Source organism: Cydia splendana, chromosome 17 (genome assembly GCF_910591565.1).
Source record: "Cydia splendana chromosome 17, ilCydSple1.2, whole genome shotgun sequence".
Taxonomy (NCBI): domain Eukaryota; kingdom Metazoa; phylum Arthropoda; class Insecta; order Lepidoptera; family Tortricidae; genus Cydia; species Cydia splendana.
Genome location: NC_085976.1, coordinates 13,564,725 through 13,578,696, shown reverse-complemented (window position 1 = coordinate 13,578,696; position 13,972 = coordinate 13,564,725). Strand labels below are relative to the sequence as shown.

The following is a 13,972-nucleotide window of genomic DNA, read 5'->3' as shown; positions in this document are numbered from 1 at the left end:
CTAATTTCACAATTTGATACGGTTTCTCATCTTGGATCTATATCTGAATCCCTAAAGTCTTTTCTCCTATCTTTGCATTCCCTAATATTGTTTGTCATAATGATCAGTTGTCCTAACACTCGTATACCCTAATTTTGGTTTCCCTATTATAGAATGGCCGATTTGTTTGTCCTAATACGTTTTTCCCTAATGGCACTTTCCATATTAAGTATTTATCCTAATGTTATCCTAAGTGACTTTAGGACAAATGTTGTTAGGGATTCAGAAGGACACCCCTCATCTTGTTTTCATACGAACTTGACGGTGACTGGTGTTCACGAAATGCAATCAGGAATTGTCTCATAATGCATCGTTCGCACTTATTGATGCCCATGACATAACACAACTTAAAGTAGTATCAAAATCGGATAAAATAACATCAATTTGTCAAAACAGGATCGGCCTCAAGTCCGTAAAACCCACGTCATATAATTATTTACAATTTGTTCCTAAGTAAATATTGTTGGTAGGTTTCATATGTCCTTCTATACCTATCTAATATGTGTGTGGGTTTTGTTTGGCAACGTTTGTGTCGACAAATCATGAGTGGCATTTAAATAAAATACGATGTTGATTTGATAAATATTATAGGAATTTATTCTGGTTTATTTATTCTGGTACTTATAGAATAAGGGAATAAATGGGTTTTCGAATAAAATGTCGTGTGGCAGAGTAAGGGTGTTACCACTACAATCGATCTGTTCCAAGTCGACGTCGATCGATGCCATTGCTCGATCGGTGTGGTAACATAAATATAAAATAAAAATAAGTTTCTTATGGCTTGATCGTTGATCTAAATACCCATTAAAAATAATTATGGTGTATTTCGGTAACAACGAATGTCGAAAACCGTCTGATCGTTTCGGCAAGGGTCTGTATTAAGATGGAATTTTGGGTAATTTTCATCCGATTTTCGGAATTATTCGGCATACTAAATTTACCCGAATACACTCTAGATACAATTTTAATATAATATTTTTTTTAATGTAGCTTTATAACTACCTTGTTAATGTCAGATGTTAATGTTATTTATTTAAGTCTATTGTTAGTAAATGTTTAGCACAATAAAATTGTTAGCTGTAAAATATCAAGTATTTATACAACGCATTTATTAAAATGTTAATAACATTCATTCCCAAAATTAATGCAAAACATCCGCCTACTGAGACTTGTATTTATAATTCAGACGTTCAGAAACCGTTCTATTTTCAAAGTAAAGACTGATCTGTACATCTTTAGAGCATCAAAACAATTTGAATGAACGAGTTTTAGACAGTCATTGTTTTTACTTGTTCATTTGAGCAAAAGGGAATATTTGATTATGAACAAAATTACAAATTTAGCTTTTATCCGGTAAATTATTTATTGGTTTTTAATTGAAGTTCAACGATTTGTGATAATACTTTATAATATAATTATTATACACAAAATAAATATACCTCCCAATGTAGGACTGATACTTAGGTAGATACAGATGACGCAAAGCCTTTAAAAGTAAGAACCTTGAAATTTGAAACATATTGGATCTACAGAGAATTAATGTACCTACATAATTATATTCTCTAAATATTGTAGAGTATTACCAATATGAAAGCATCAGATCATCCAGCTCCTGAGCGATTAAATATTTAACGACTTTTACGAGGACAAATAAATTCGAAGTAGTACATAATACATTAGATACGTTTATTACGTGCCTAAATGTACATTTGTCATTATTATTTAATTGGGTCAATCACATGAACTCACATGAGTAGAAAATAATAAAATTAGATTGATATATTATTCGTGAATGCTTTGTTTTGTGTTATAAAATATTCAAAACCATGCAATGATCCGAAAAAGCTTAACTAATAATATCGACGCTGGAAAGGAGAAATTGGATAAGCGACATTTTCAGAGATATTGAGTTATATACATCGTTGGAATCGCCCGATTTTTCTGCATCGAATGGACTAGGTTTCGTACCAATCTGACGACTTTAGTGTCGCTTATCCAGTCGGTGATTTGGAGAATCACTGGTACATTTAAGTTACTAAACGACTTGGATTTCAACAAATTTTTCAAAAAGTGGAGATTAGATGAAAAGTTATTCTATGTAATGAACCTTAGAGTTTTTTACTTATTTGCCAGTTCAGCTTAACCTTAACTTGGATAATTTTGCCTTATGACAACTTACGTTTCACTGTCGGTTAACTATTTTTACTTGGCCGAATAATAGGTTTTAATGTCATATAGATATATTTACTTGACTGTCAAATGTAAACTGTTGGCGTTTATGATCATTTACCTAATTTTAGATATAAAACTTTTGTCGTTTATTCCATTTTACATAAATTTTGTTGGAAGTTACCTAGTAAATTTTTAACTTACTTTCTTTTTGTTATTATTTTTCATACTCAAAAAATGCCAAGTTAGGGAAATAAGTAGATAAAATAACATTACATATATTTTAATCTAAACTATACACGAGATTATATTTTTTCCTATTTTAGTTTCAAATACAAATTTCCCATTCTTACTGGTACCTTGTAATTAAGTTGGCACTTGTTATCCTATATAAGACTCGTTACATGACTTATTATTTGAAATAAAGCTATACAAATTCCTTAAAGGGTATTTTTTATCATGCGTAGGTATGACAACCATTTCCTTATGGTCGATAACTATAAAACTCATAGAATGTAGATGTATCATAGGTTGAATGTGTCGCTTAAGCAGCTTATCGAGTTTGAAATTGCTCCTTAAAAAGTGATTAGATAATTTATCTTGATTTGTTTCATGTCAAATTTTACGTATATACTTTTTTGCTTGACTATAAAATAAGCATATTTTGCAATAAGATCGTTTTTACTCGATCAATTCTGATGACAAATTTAGCTTGGACTTTTTTACCTGACTTATTTCTTGTGAAACATGTTGGTAAGATAAATTTACCAAAATTTATTTTTACGATCATTTTGCTAAGCGACACTAAATTCTTTAATAACTCATTTGAAGATAAAATAATAATAGGATAATGTAGAATACATCACTATAACCATATAAAGTCTCTCATGTAAGAAATTCGTCATCATAATGAATTTTAATGATTTTTTTTTATAGAAAGGGTTGCAGTTTTTTGGCTCCCCCGTAAAGTTAGCTGCGTGTCGCTTATCCAATTTCTCCTTTCCAGCGTCGATATGCAGATGTTGTCGTATTGGTGCAAAAAGTCAACATGATTGTACAAAACCTAATATAATGAAAGTATTCTCTAAATTATACAAAATCTACCTCCGAACACCAACCTTAAAATATTTACTAACACTACCAAAACACACTACCGAAAGTTTTGAAATATTACATAAAACCTGAAAGCGACCGCGCCATCCAACACTTTCTTGATGAAGGTATCATCGCAAGAATTTGGCATAGACTGATGATTCTACCCCACTAGCGTTATTGAACGAAAAGGTTCGGGATCCATTCCATTGGGAAAACTAACCTGAAACATTTCGGGTAACGTCGGCAACAGAGGATAGATAAGTTTATTATTTTAAAGGCAAATTGGTTTATGGGTTAATACGTACTTCGAATAGGTATGTCAAACAGTTTCGTGACTTAAATATTGATAGGGAACTTGTAAACGGTTGAAGTTAGGACCTTAATTTAAAAATAATTTGAGGGGGGTTATTCGGGGTTTGGAAGTTTTCTGTTCTAGTACTGGCCCATCAAATTAGCAAGCTAGAAATCATTTTAATACCTTCATTAGGTCCTAAATTCGTATAATCCGAGTTTGCTCCATCCCAGGAGGTGTGGATAAATTTTGGGGGCCTTGGGAGATACATTTTACCTTGGATTGACAAAACCACTCGATGTAGAAGGAACCCACCGTCAAAATCAATGTCACTACCAGCAAGGTTGTTGTGGATCAGCCACTGGAAAACAAATCGGATTTTGACACGATTTTGCAAAAAAATATCAAAGTGGCGGCCATTTTTTACAATCTTTGACTAACTATATGTATTGAAGGTAAGTATTTACAAAAAAATATGTGAGGAAGTTTAGAAACCATAACAGAAGATATTTGACTGATTTAAAATGTTGCTTGTATCTATTATTTATTAGTTTACTTTACATAAGCGCCTTAATGAATTCTCCTTCAATTAGGCAGCGAAATTGTTAAAGTTATTCAAGTTTGGGCCCAGCCTGTTTAACTTGAGCTCATGTACAATCAGCATGAATAGTACGGTCGAAAGTATTAATTTATGACCCATTTCGTACCTTGTCACAGTGACAATCAATGTAAAAGTCGCTAGAGACCTCATACTATTGTCAATGTGATAAGGTACAAAATGGGTCATAAATTAAAACTTTCAACTATTGAATGAAACAACGCGTCAAAAGTATGGCAGATACTACCCTGGAATACTTCTCCAAATGTATATCTTTACAGTTCGCTTTCAAAAGTATCTGTCACAGTTGAATTGTTCTAAAGATAGAAATAATACAAGAAAGGTATTGCGAATGAATGTGGAGGGACACGGGAAAGGAAAACCGAGGGAAAGGTGGATGGGCTGTATGAGAGATGATACGAAACGAACGCAAGTGAATAATGAGATGACGGTATGGAATGGATGCGAGAGAGAGGTATGGAAGAAAAAGACATGCGCCGAACCCAGCTGAATGGGATAAGGGCAAGCGAATGATGATGTTCTAGATAATCTAGATATAGATACATAATAGGTAACCGGCCAAGTGCGAGTTGGATTCGGGAACTAAGGGTTCCGTACCATTACGCAGTCCCACTGAAATATTTATTTTATTTTGTTTTTAATATCTATTTGTTGTTATAGCGGCAACAGAAATATGTACATCATCTGTGACAATTTCAACTATACAGACGGACGGACGGACGGACAGACGGACAGCGGAGTCTTAGTAATAGGGTCCCGTTTTTACCCGGGTACGGAACCCTAATAAATATTGATTTTGTTATAAGTGAACAGTAGATACTTTTGACGTGTAGTCTGGTACGTTATTTTCTAGCTGACTGTACCAAGTTCATGACTGTCTGTCAAGTAATTACCCAAGTATTTAGTTTGCCAGTCAATCTTAGTTGGTCTGGATAAATGTACAACTGAGATTTCAAAGTACAAAGGTTAGTTTGAACTTACACTCATTGTTACAAATACGAGTACAACTCTACGAAAGTTTATCTACAGTAAAGTTAGTAAGTGATACCAACCGAAGGGAGGAAGAGATAGATATTCGAATTCAAAACGCCCTAAGATGCTCGGCAGCTCTACATCTAGTCTTAGTGTCCAAGCTGATCAGTAGACCGACCAAGATTCGAGTCTACAAGACTGTAATTAGACCAATTTTGATGTATGGGTGTGAAGCTTGGACGCTGACTCAGAAAGAACAGAGCAAGCTCTTAGTGGCGGAGAGGAAAATCTGGCGGAAGATTCTGGGGCCTATCAGAGAGGAAGATGGAACTTGGAGGCGAAGAAAAAATAGGGAGCTAGAGGAGCTGGTTGCGATGCCCAATATAATTGGCGAGATCAAAGCCACACGACTCCGCTGGCTTGGTCACCTGGAGAGGATGGGGGAGGATCGTGCTGTGAGAAAAGCGTATGTGGGGCACCCGGGCGGAAAACGTCCGTCCGGGCGGCCCAGATACCGCTGGAGTGACGAAGCCGAAAAAGACCTGTCCGCCCTCGGAATACCCACCTGGCGCGAAGTGGCGCAGAATAGGGCAGAGTGGCGTTCTCTTGTGTCAGAGGCCAAGATCCTCTTTGGGTCACTGAGCCATGTATGTATGTAAAGTTAGTAAGTGCTTCTATTATAGGAACTTAATTACGTCACTTCGATGTTTGATAATATGAATAAATGAAATCTGTTTTAGTAATACACCGTTCAAATTCATGTGTCCGTCCTTGACAGATACCTTTGCTAATATTTAAATAAATAAAACTTATTTTATTGTAATTTTTTTATAAATTAGAATAAGGATAAAAAAGAATGTATGATATGTATATGAGGAGCTGTAGTTATTACGTAGCGTTAGCGTAATTTTAAGTTTAAAAGACTACCTTAAAAGCTTAAAAAACATTTTTTTTTTTTATTTACTCCTTATCGCGCTACCAACTAAATGTATACGAAAAAGAGCAAAACTATGCCTATATTTATTTTAAAAGTGTCAAACAGTTTGCATTTTTTCGCGTGGACACTATTTCTGTGACAATCCGTACATACAAATCACGAACCAATCACTGAAGGCTTAGCCCAGAAAGTCGAAAAAGCTTCGGTTGAATTCAGCAATAGTACATTTCGATGCTAGTGCGGAAGGTATGTCATTACTTCACGAGTACCGAGATATCTTGCCACGAGCCGCAGGCGAGTGGGAAGACTCGGGACGAGTGAAGAATGACATTTCCGCACGTGTATCGAACGACGTTTTTTAATACAGTTGCGAAAAAATAAGTAAAACATTGTTAATCGTACACTAAACAAAAGTGGTAACAGTGACAGCTCGCTTAGACGTCGTCTTTAAGTATATTATATCTATGGGCGTTTGGCAGCTATTCCGTTCCATTCAGACACCTTATTAAGAACGGAATTTTCAATATTCAATATTAAAAAATAAACGTGTTATAATGATGAAGAGGTAAGTATTAAAATATGAAATATGTATATTTTTCATATTCTTACATTAACAGTAGGTTTTTATGCTGATTACGACGTTTAAAGGAAACTAATATTAACACTCATCAATAAGTAGTCGTGAATTGGAACAAGTATAAATTTAAAAAAATTGGAAAAGTAAAAAGCACTAGTTCGACATAACCAACTTTCCGCACGCTAAACAGCTACGTAAAGTAGCACTTTGTGAGCAACTGTATTACAAAAAATATTCAATATTTTCATAGATATAACTAAGGTAAACGTACTAGTGCTCGACGCGGTCCCAGTACATGTCATCTTGAATCTTAAGTCATTGTCAATAGAGGTGACAGCAAGGTGTCATCTATTGGGCATTAGCATGTCGAGGTAGGTACACGAAAAATTACAATCCATTTTCCGTTGTAGGTTTCGTCAAAATACAGCGTAAAATATTCATTAAACGGAAGCCATCCGACATGCAAATTGACTTTGGTAAGTATTTTTGTTTTAATTTAGAACACGGGAGTATTTTTTAGGGTTCCATGTTACAGTCTTGTTTTGTTTTATGTTACATCTACCTGCAGCTATAATATCGTCGGTATACTTCTAAAACATGATAACTACCTGAAACATAGTTTCGAGAAAACGCGAGTTGAAAGTTTGATCCTCAAATAAGGGAATTTAGAAACGCGTTTAAACAAATTTACTTGCACACTTAAAATTTTTGGATATTAAAATTGTCTATAAATTGATAAAAGTGATATTTTTAAACCGAAAAATATAAAATATTGGCCGACAAAAACATGGCATGTGTTAGTTATCATGTTTTACCTGTATAAAAAATGGACTGATTTTTGTGTAATTGTTTATAATCATATAAAAAATAATAACATACTTATAATAAAAAAAATTACAGTGATAAAAAATACTAGTTCACACGGCATTATAAGCAAATTTTTAAAACTAACGTAGAAATAAAAAGTAATAAATTACATGCAACGTGTTAATAATTTACAGGTAAACAGTTATAAGTGATTCTAATATTATTATTTTTTTATTTTTCCCTCCTTTATTGAAGAAACATATGACAATACACTCCTTATTAACTAAATTACTTCAAAAAATTATGATACTGACTTTGTTAGCGTTTACCGAGCATATTTAAATCTGGTTTAAGTGAATTTAATATTATCTAGTTGTATAATAGATCGCGTATTGAAAGAAATGTCTACAGGTAAATAGTAATGAATTATGTTATAATATTTTACCAGTTGCTATAACTAGGTTCTTAATTATAGGTACATTCAGGCAAAACATGTTAACGTTACTTTATATATTTTGCGTGACCAGTTTTACGAGATATGTTGTTTTAAATACGCTTATTATTTTTTACGTGTACACTATATTTAATTTCCTGTCTGTTAGTACTTTTTTACACTATAACTTTGTAAATAATTAACATAAATAAAAAAATGTCACATATATATTTAAAACAATAAAATGTGAAGAAGATAGTAAAAAAACTCATTTTTTACCATTTTGTCAGTTATCATGTTTTGGAAGTATACCGAATTTTAGGCAATTTTAGGGCTAGCTAATTTAGTCTAGGCCTAGTTAGTAACAATATCAATGTCTACAAAATTGGTTAACTTTTGTTAGGGCTAGATAGCAAGTGGTGTGGTTTCCGAGGCACTCCTCGGCTGCAGAGAAAAGTGACCAGCAAAGAAATTTGTTTGCAGGAAGGTCAACTCTCCCTGCAGCTGACTGTACTTTAAAAGCTTTTTGTTTATGACTAGATTGATATAGGTACCAATAAAAATATCCACCAAAATTATCAGAAACTTAAAAACCTCCAACTTAAATGTGCTTCATAAAATTGTTAATTATTTGAATAGTATGGTTGTAGTTAAGTTCTGGTCTCGGTCAAGGCAGTGGATATTGGATAAACACAATGTGTATAACTCTTTTCAGATGATAAATACCCTTGGAGCCGCCATTAACAGGCGTTCCCCTCTGTCGAAAATAGGCGGCCAATGGTCAACCACATGTCAACCATATGTATGGACTGACGTTTATCTGACATTACGTACCTATACATTTGATGTGCCCCTCCCCCGCAAAAAACGGCAGACTATTTTGTACCGAAAATTTTAGACATGGCGTCTCCGTTGGTTATATCCTCTAAGTAAATACCTAATAATAAATATCTGGAAAACATATAAAACTCAAAAATGCGCGTTTCCCCAGAGATAAAGCCTAGCTAGATCGAATTTTCGGCCCCGAAAACCCCCATATACCAAATTTCATCGAAATCGTTAGAGCCGTTTCTGAGATCTCCGAAATATCTATATAAATAAATAAATATACCAGAATTGCTCGTTTAAAGGTATTAGATAGATAGATTAGATATATATTAAGATTCGCACTTAATATTGTTTTATAAAGAAATAAATATAATTATCAATACATCACCGAACTTCCTAACCAAATCCTGTAACTAAATTGAAATTTTACACGTTTACTCAATTAATAGTAATAGATTTAGGTACTTTTGAATTCTTATGAGAATATGTCATATTTTCGTAGGAGCGGCCATCAAAATTTGTTTAGTAAACAAAAAATATCAAAAACCTAAACATAACTAAAGTTTTCTACTAAACGAAACTAACCTTATATTTTCTTCTAAACTTCCTACGTTAACCGAATAACTTTATATTTCATACCACAAAAGTTCACAACACTTCAAAACACTGTCAAAAACTGACCGTTCAATGTGCACGCACGTGTTCTTAATTTAAATTTTTAAACGCCGCGCTCGAACGGTCGAGTTTCGAAGGCAGAGCACATAGAGGCCCGTTCGGTAACCGCGAGGCGACTGACTGGGTCCCTGCGAGCCGAAGTACCCAGTGCGCATGACACGACCTTTTATTTTATATTTTGACATACACCCTGCCTGTGACATTCCGCGGTAAAACCTACTCGTAAATTATTCAATTTTATTTACTTATCTGCACCCCTGGGCTTGTGACAGGGGTAATGTGATTCTTCATCTTTATTATATATAATTATTATTTGCAGCAAGAAATAACTAAGATACGACAATGCTTTTTGTTTAATGGAATAACTTTGTGCAATAATTATTTGTCTTAGATACGGTCCTAGGAAATAAAAGTTAGTTAGAGTTAGACCAAGAACAGTCTGCAGCGATTTTCAAAGCATACGCAGTGCAAGTTATTTAATACGTCATAATTTCATAGAAGTGCGTTTGAAATAACACTTGCCTTCGTATGTTATCAAAAACGCTGCAGATGTTTCATGGTCTAACTCTAACAGTATTAATTATAAATATACAACATAATATAATTATATAATTTGGAGTAGTAAACTGTTGTGACTCACCATAGAACGTTTTCAAAGTAAGTGTCATAATAATTTTACTTTTTAAATCAATGAAATGCCAATGACGTAGTAAACGTGAAGAGCTTTTACAATAGGTCAGGAATCAAGCTGTAGTACCTAGCGCACTTTCATCGAAATGTAAAAGGTATTTATAAAAAAATACCTACATGAATAAAAAATGCTTGACATGTGTGAGAAAATTTTAGGCGATAAGCTGATAGAAAATCACCCGGCCGGAATAGAATTGGGTCGGTTTTGGCAACATGCCCGCCCCCGGCTTATGCCTTCCATAGGTACTGGACTTGTTTAAAAAGTGGAACCTAACTACCCAATACCACTGGGCTTTATCTGAAACTGCGATGACTGAAAAACTTATGCGGGTAAGAATTACTCGTAGGTAGTTCAGTTTGGTTTTATATTAAAAGATACAACGCCATTGAGGTCAGAAGCAAAACTCATTTATTTCCAAACTACCTTCAGCTGTCATTACAATTCAATCCTGCAAGTACCCATCTAAATACATAACATACCTTTCCACCATAATCAACAAGTCTAAATCAACACATTATTCATTACAAAATAGTTATACAATCAATAATCATTGGGAATTCCTATGATGTCGGGCCATAACTCTGGTGGTGGAATCTCAATAGGAGGATCTTCTTCAGCTGAAGACTGAGACCCAAATTCAAGCTGTTGTTGGTCACAAGTAGGAGCTTCCATCGGCTGTCTCAGTGCTCGAGCTATAATTTGATCAGCGTGGCGACGATGCAGCTCTCCATCTTCCGTTCTTACCACATAAGTGCTGGGTCCCTCTATTGTCTCAACCTCGCCCTTTGCCCACTTAGTTCCTGGCGTGTACATTCGCACGAGCACCGGTTGATGCAGACGGAAGGCGCGGGCGCTCGGCCTCTGCGCTGCCTGTTCCAGCTGTTGTTCGGCACGGCTCGGCGTGCTCTCTGGGTGTAAACTTGATATGGCTGTTCTGTACTTGCGTCCGTTAAGCATTTCCGCCGGTGTTTTATTAGTAGAGCTGTTAGGGACGGTGCGCAAAGCGTATAAAGCTTTTGCCAGTTTTTCACTCCAAGCCATGTTTGTAGCTGCCATTTTCTTCAATTTGTTTTTAAATGTTTGCACAGCCCTTTCTATCTGCCCATTCGAAGCTGGGTGGTAGGGCGGAGTGAATATGTGTCTGATATGGTTCCTCCTTAAAAACAAATTGAAGTCCTCAGACGTAAATGTCCTGCCGTTATCCGACACCAAGAGATCCGGCAAGCCTTGTGAGGCGAAAATGCGTCTCAAAATAGTAATTATGGAATCTGCGCTCATAGATGGAACAATTTCTGCCTCTATCCACTTGCTGTAAGAATCGATTAATAGCAAGAAGGTTTTTCCCTGGAATGGACCAGCAAAATCGATGTGGACTCGACTCCAAGGTTTGTCAGGCATGACCCATATTTGCGGATCTTTAGGTGGGTTGTTCCTCACAGACTGGCAATCCTCGCACTCAGCCACGACCTTTTCGATTTCCTTGTCCATGCCGGCCCACCAAAGGTACCCTCTAGCGTATGCTTTTGTCTGTACAATCCCAGCATGTGGAGCATGTAGCAATTTAAGTACCTTTTGGTGAAGCGAAGTAGGTATGATGACTCTGTTACACCACAATAAACAATCTTTATTGTGTGAAAGAGCATCTCTGCGGATCCAATATGGTTGCATTTCAGGATCTGTATTGGAGCGCGGCCACCCATGGAGTACGTTAAACAACACCTTCTGTAGCATCTGATCTTTCTTGGTTTCTTCAGCAATAGCTTTTACATCCAGGTTCCATCCCAGTGGTTGCTCTTCTAGCAAAAGTACCTCGCCCAGACAGTCTATATTTGCGTTCACCGAAGACGTCTCCGGTTCTGTCCACCTGCTTAAAGCGTCCGCATTTCCAATCAATTTGCCTGGTCGATATTTGATAGAATAACTGTATCCGTTAAGTTTTAGCGACCACCGTAACATTCTAGGCGATATTTGGTCAGGAATTGGTTTCTCCGGGTTGAACAGACCAACTAAGGGTTTATGGTCGGTGATGATGCAAAATTTCCGTCCGGCCAGAAATTGATGATACTTAGTTAGCCCGAACATTATCGCGAGCGCTTCTTTGTCGATCTGCCCGTAGCGTCTCTCGTGTGGTTGTAGTGTCCGCGACGCCATCATCACCGGCCGTTCGGATCCATCTTCCATAATGTGAACCAACACGGCTCCCAAACCATAATCTGACGAGTCACAGATCAGTAACAAATCTTTATTTAGGTCATATCCGACCAACGTACAATCCGACGACAAAAGATTCTTAGCTTTATAAAACGCAGCTTGTTCCTTATCACCCCAAGTACACGGTGATTTCGCTTCCAGCAACCGGTACAATGGTTCAAGTAATGTAGCTTTGTCGGGTAAGAATTTCTCGTAGTACGTGTATAGTCCTAAAAATGCTCTTAATGTCTCTTTGTTTGTGGGCGCTGGTTTACCCTGAATCTCTTCTACTTTCTCCGGAGTCGGATGGAGCCCTTCGGCGTCCAGCATATGGCCCAAAAAGGTAATACCCCGTGAAGCAAAGACGCATTTATTAACGTTTAGTCGAAAACCCAGATCTTGAAGTTTTTTCAGTACTGCATTCAACCTCTGGTTATGCTCTTCCATATTTCTCCTTGTGATGGCTACATCGTCCAGGAGACACGCGACTCCTTCCATATCTGCCAGGGTGGTAGACATGAGCCTTTGGAAGATGCCAGGCGCAGCGCTCACCCCGTAAGCCAAACGATTCACCTTCATTAGTCCGATGGGTGTATTTAGTGTTAGCAGCGTCGCGGTATCATCGTCAACCTTGAGCTGAGTGTACGCCTGCTTCAAGTCCAGTTTGCTAAATATACTTTCCCCGCTAAGCTTCACGAATGCCTCTGTCGATGTAGGGAGCGGGTATGTATCAACATCTATTGATGCGTTAACCGTAGAATGATAGTCTCCACAGATACGCAAAGATCCGTTATCTTTCTTAACAATTCTTAAGGGAGTAGCCCACTTTGAATATTTGACTGGTGTTAATACGCCATCCTTAATCATTTGACGCAGCTCATCGTCCACTTGTTGTTTTAGTGGGAATGGTACAGGGCGCGCTTTCATGAATCGTGGCGCGGTCCCGGGTCGCACGTGCAGTGACACTGGTGGTCCCGTGTACTCTCCTAAACCCTCCATAAACAAATCTGGATATTTATTCTTCCATTCAGCTACTTCCTCTTCTGACCAGCCCACGCCCTCCACTTGCAGCCCCAACTTCTTAAACCAGTTCCTACCGAGCAAGCTCGATCCGCGGCCGGCGACCACCAACAGTTCACACTGGGCTTCTTTGTCGCCTAAAACCACTCGTACGTGTACCGACCCTAAGATTCTTAAAGGGGCACGGCTCCACGTAACTAGTTTCACATTTGTGGTATTTAATGGGGGTGGGTTGAATCACAACTTTTTAAATGTCTCCTCAGATATTATAGACCTTGAAGCTCCGGAATCTATTTCCATTAATAATTTGGCACCATTAATATGCACATTTGCTGTAATCGGTTCACAGTAATCTTCAGCGCAGACATAGATCCCATTCATCATGTCTTCCTGGTCCGAGTTGGAGTCACATGAACACTTGTCTTCGGTCACATGGACCTTACCTTGTTTCTTATTGCAGGCCGAAGCAATATGTCCATGTCGCTTGCAATAATAACACTGAGCCTTACTGAAAGGGCACCGCTCATTCGGTTTATGTACCCGGGCACAATGTTTGCAATTCACTGATTGTATTTTATCAATTTCCATCTGGTCACTTTCGTTATGTGGAGTTTGCTTAGATGTACTA

At 36.9% G+C, this 13,972-nt stretch overlaps 1 protein-coding gene across 1 annotated transcript in view; it reads right to left on the bottom strand.

Annotated features, from left to right (window-relative positions):
• LOC134798853 (lachesin-like) overlaps nucleotides 1-9,682 on the bottom strand; it is a 94,849-nt gene extending 85,167 nt beyond the window's left edge. Inside the window, exon 1 of the mRNA XM_063771245.1 lies at nucleotides 9,354-9,682. The gene's annotated coding sequence lies outside the window, so the exon portion shown is untranslated. The remainder of the gene's footprint in view (nucleotides 1-9,353) is intronic.
• Between the last annotated feature and the right edge of the window lie 4,290 nt (nucleotides 9,683-13,972).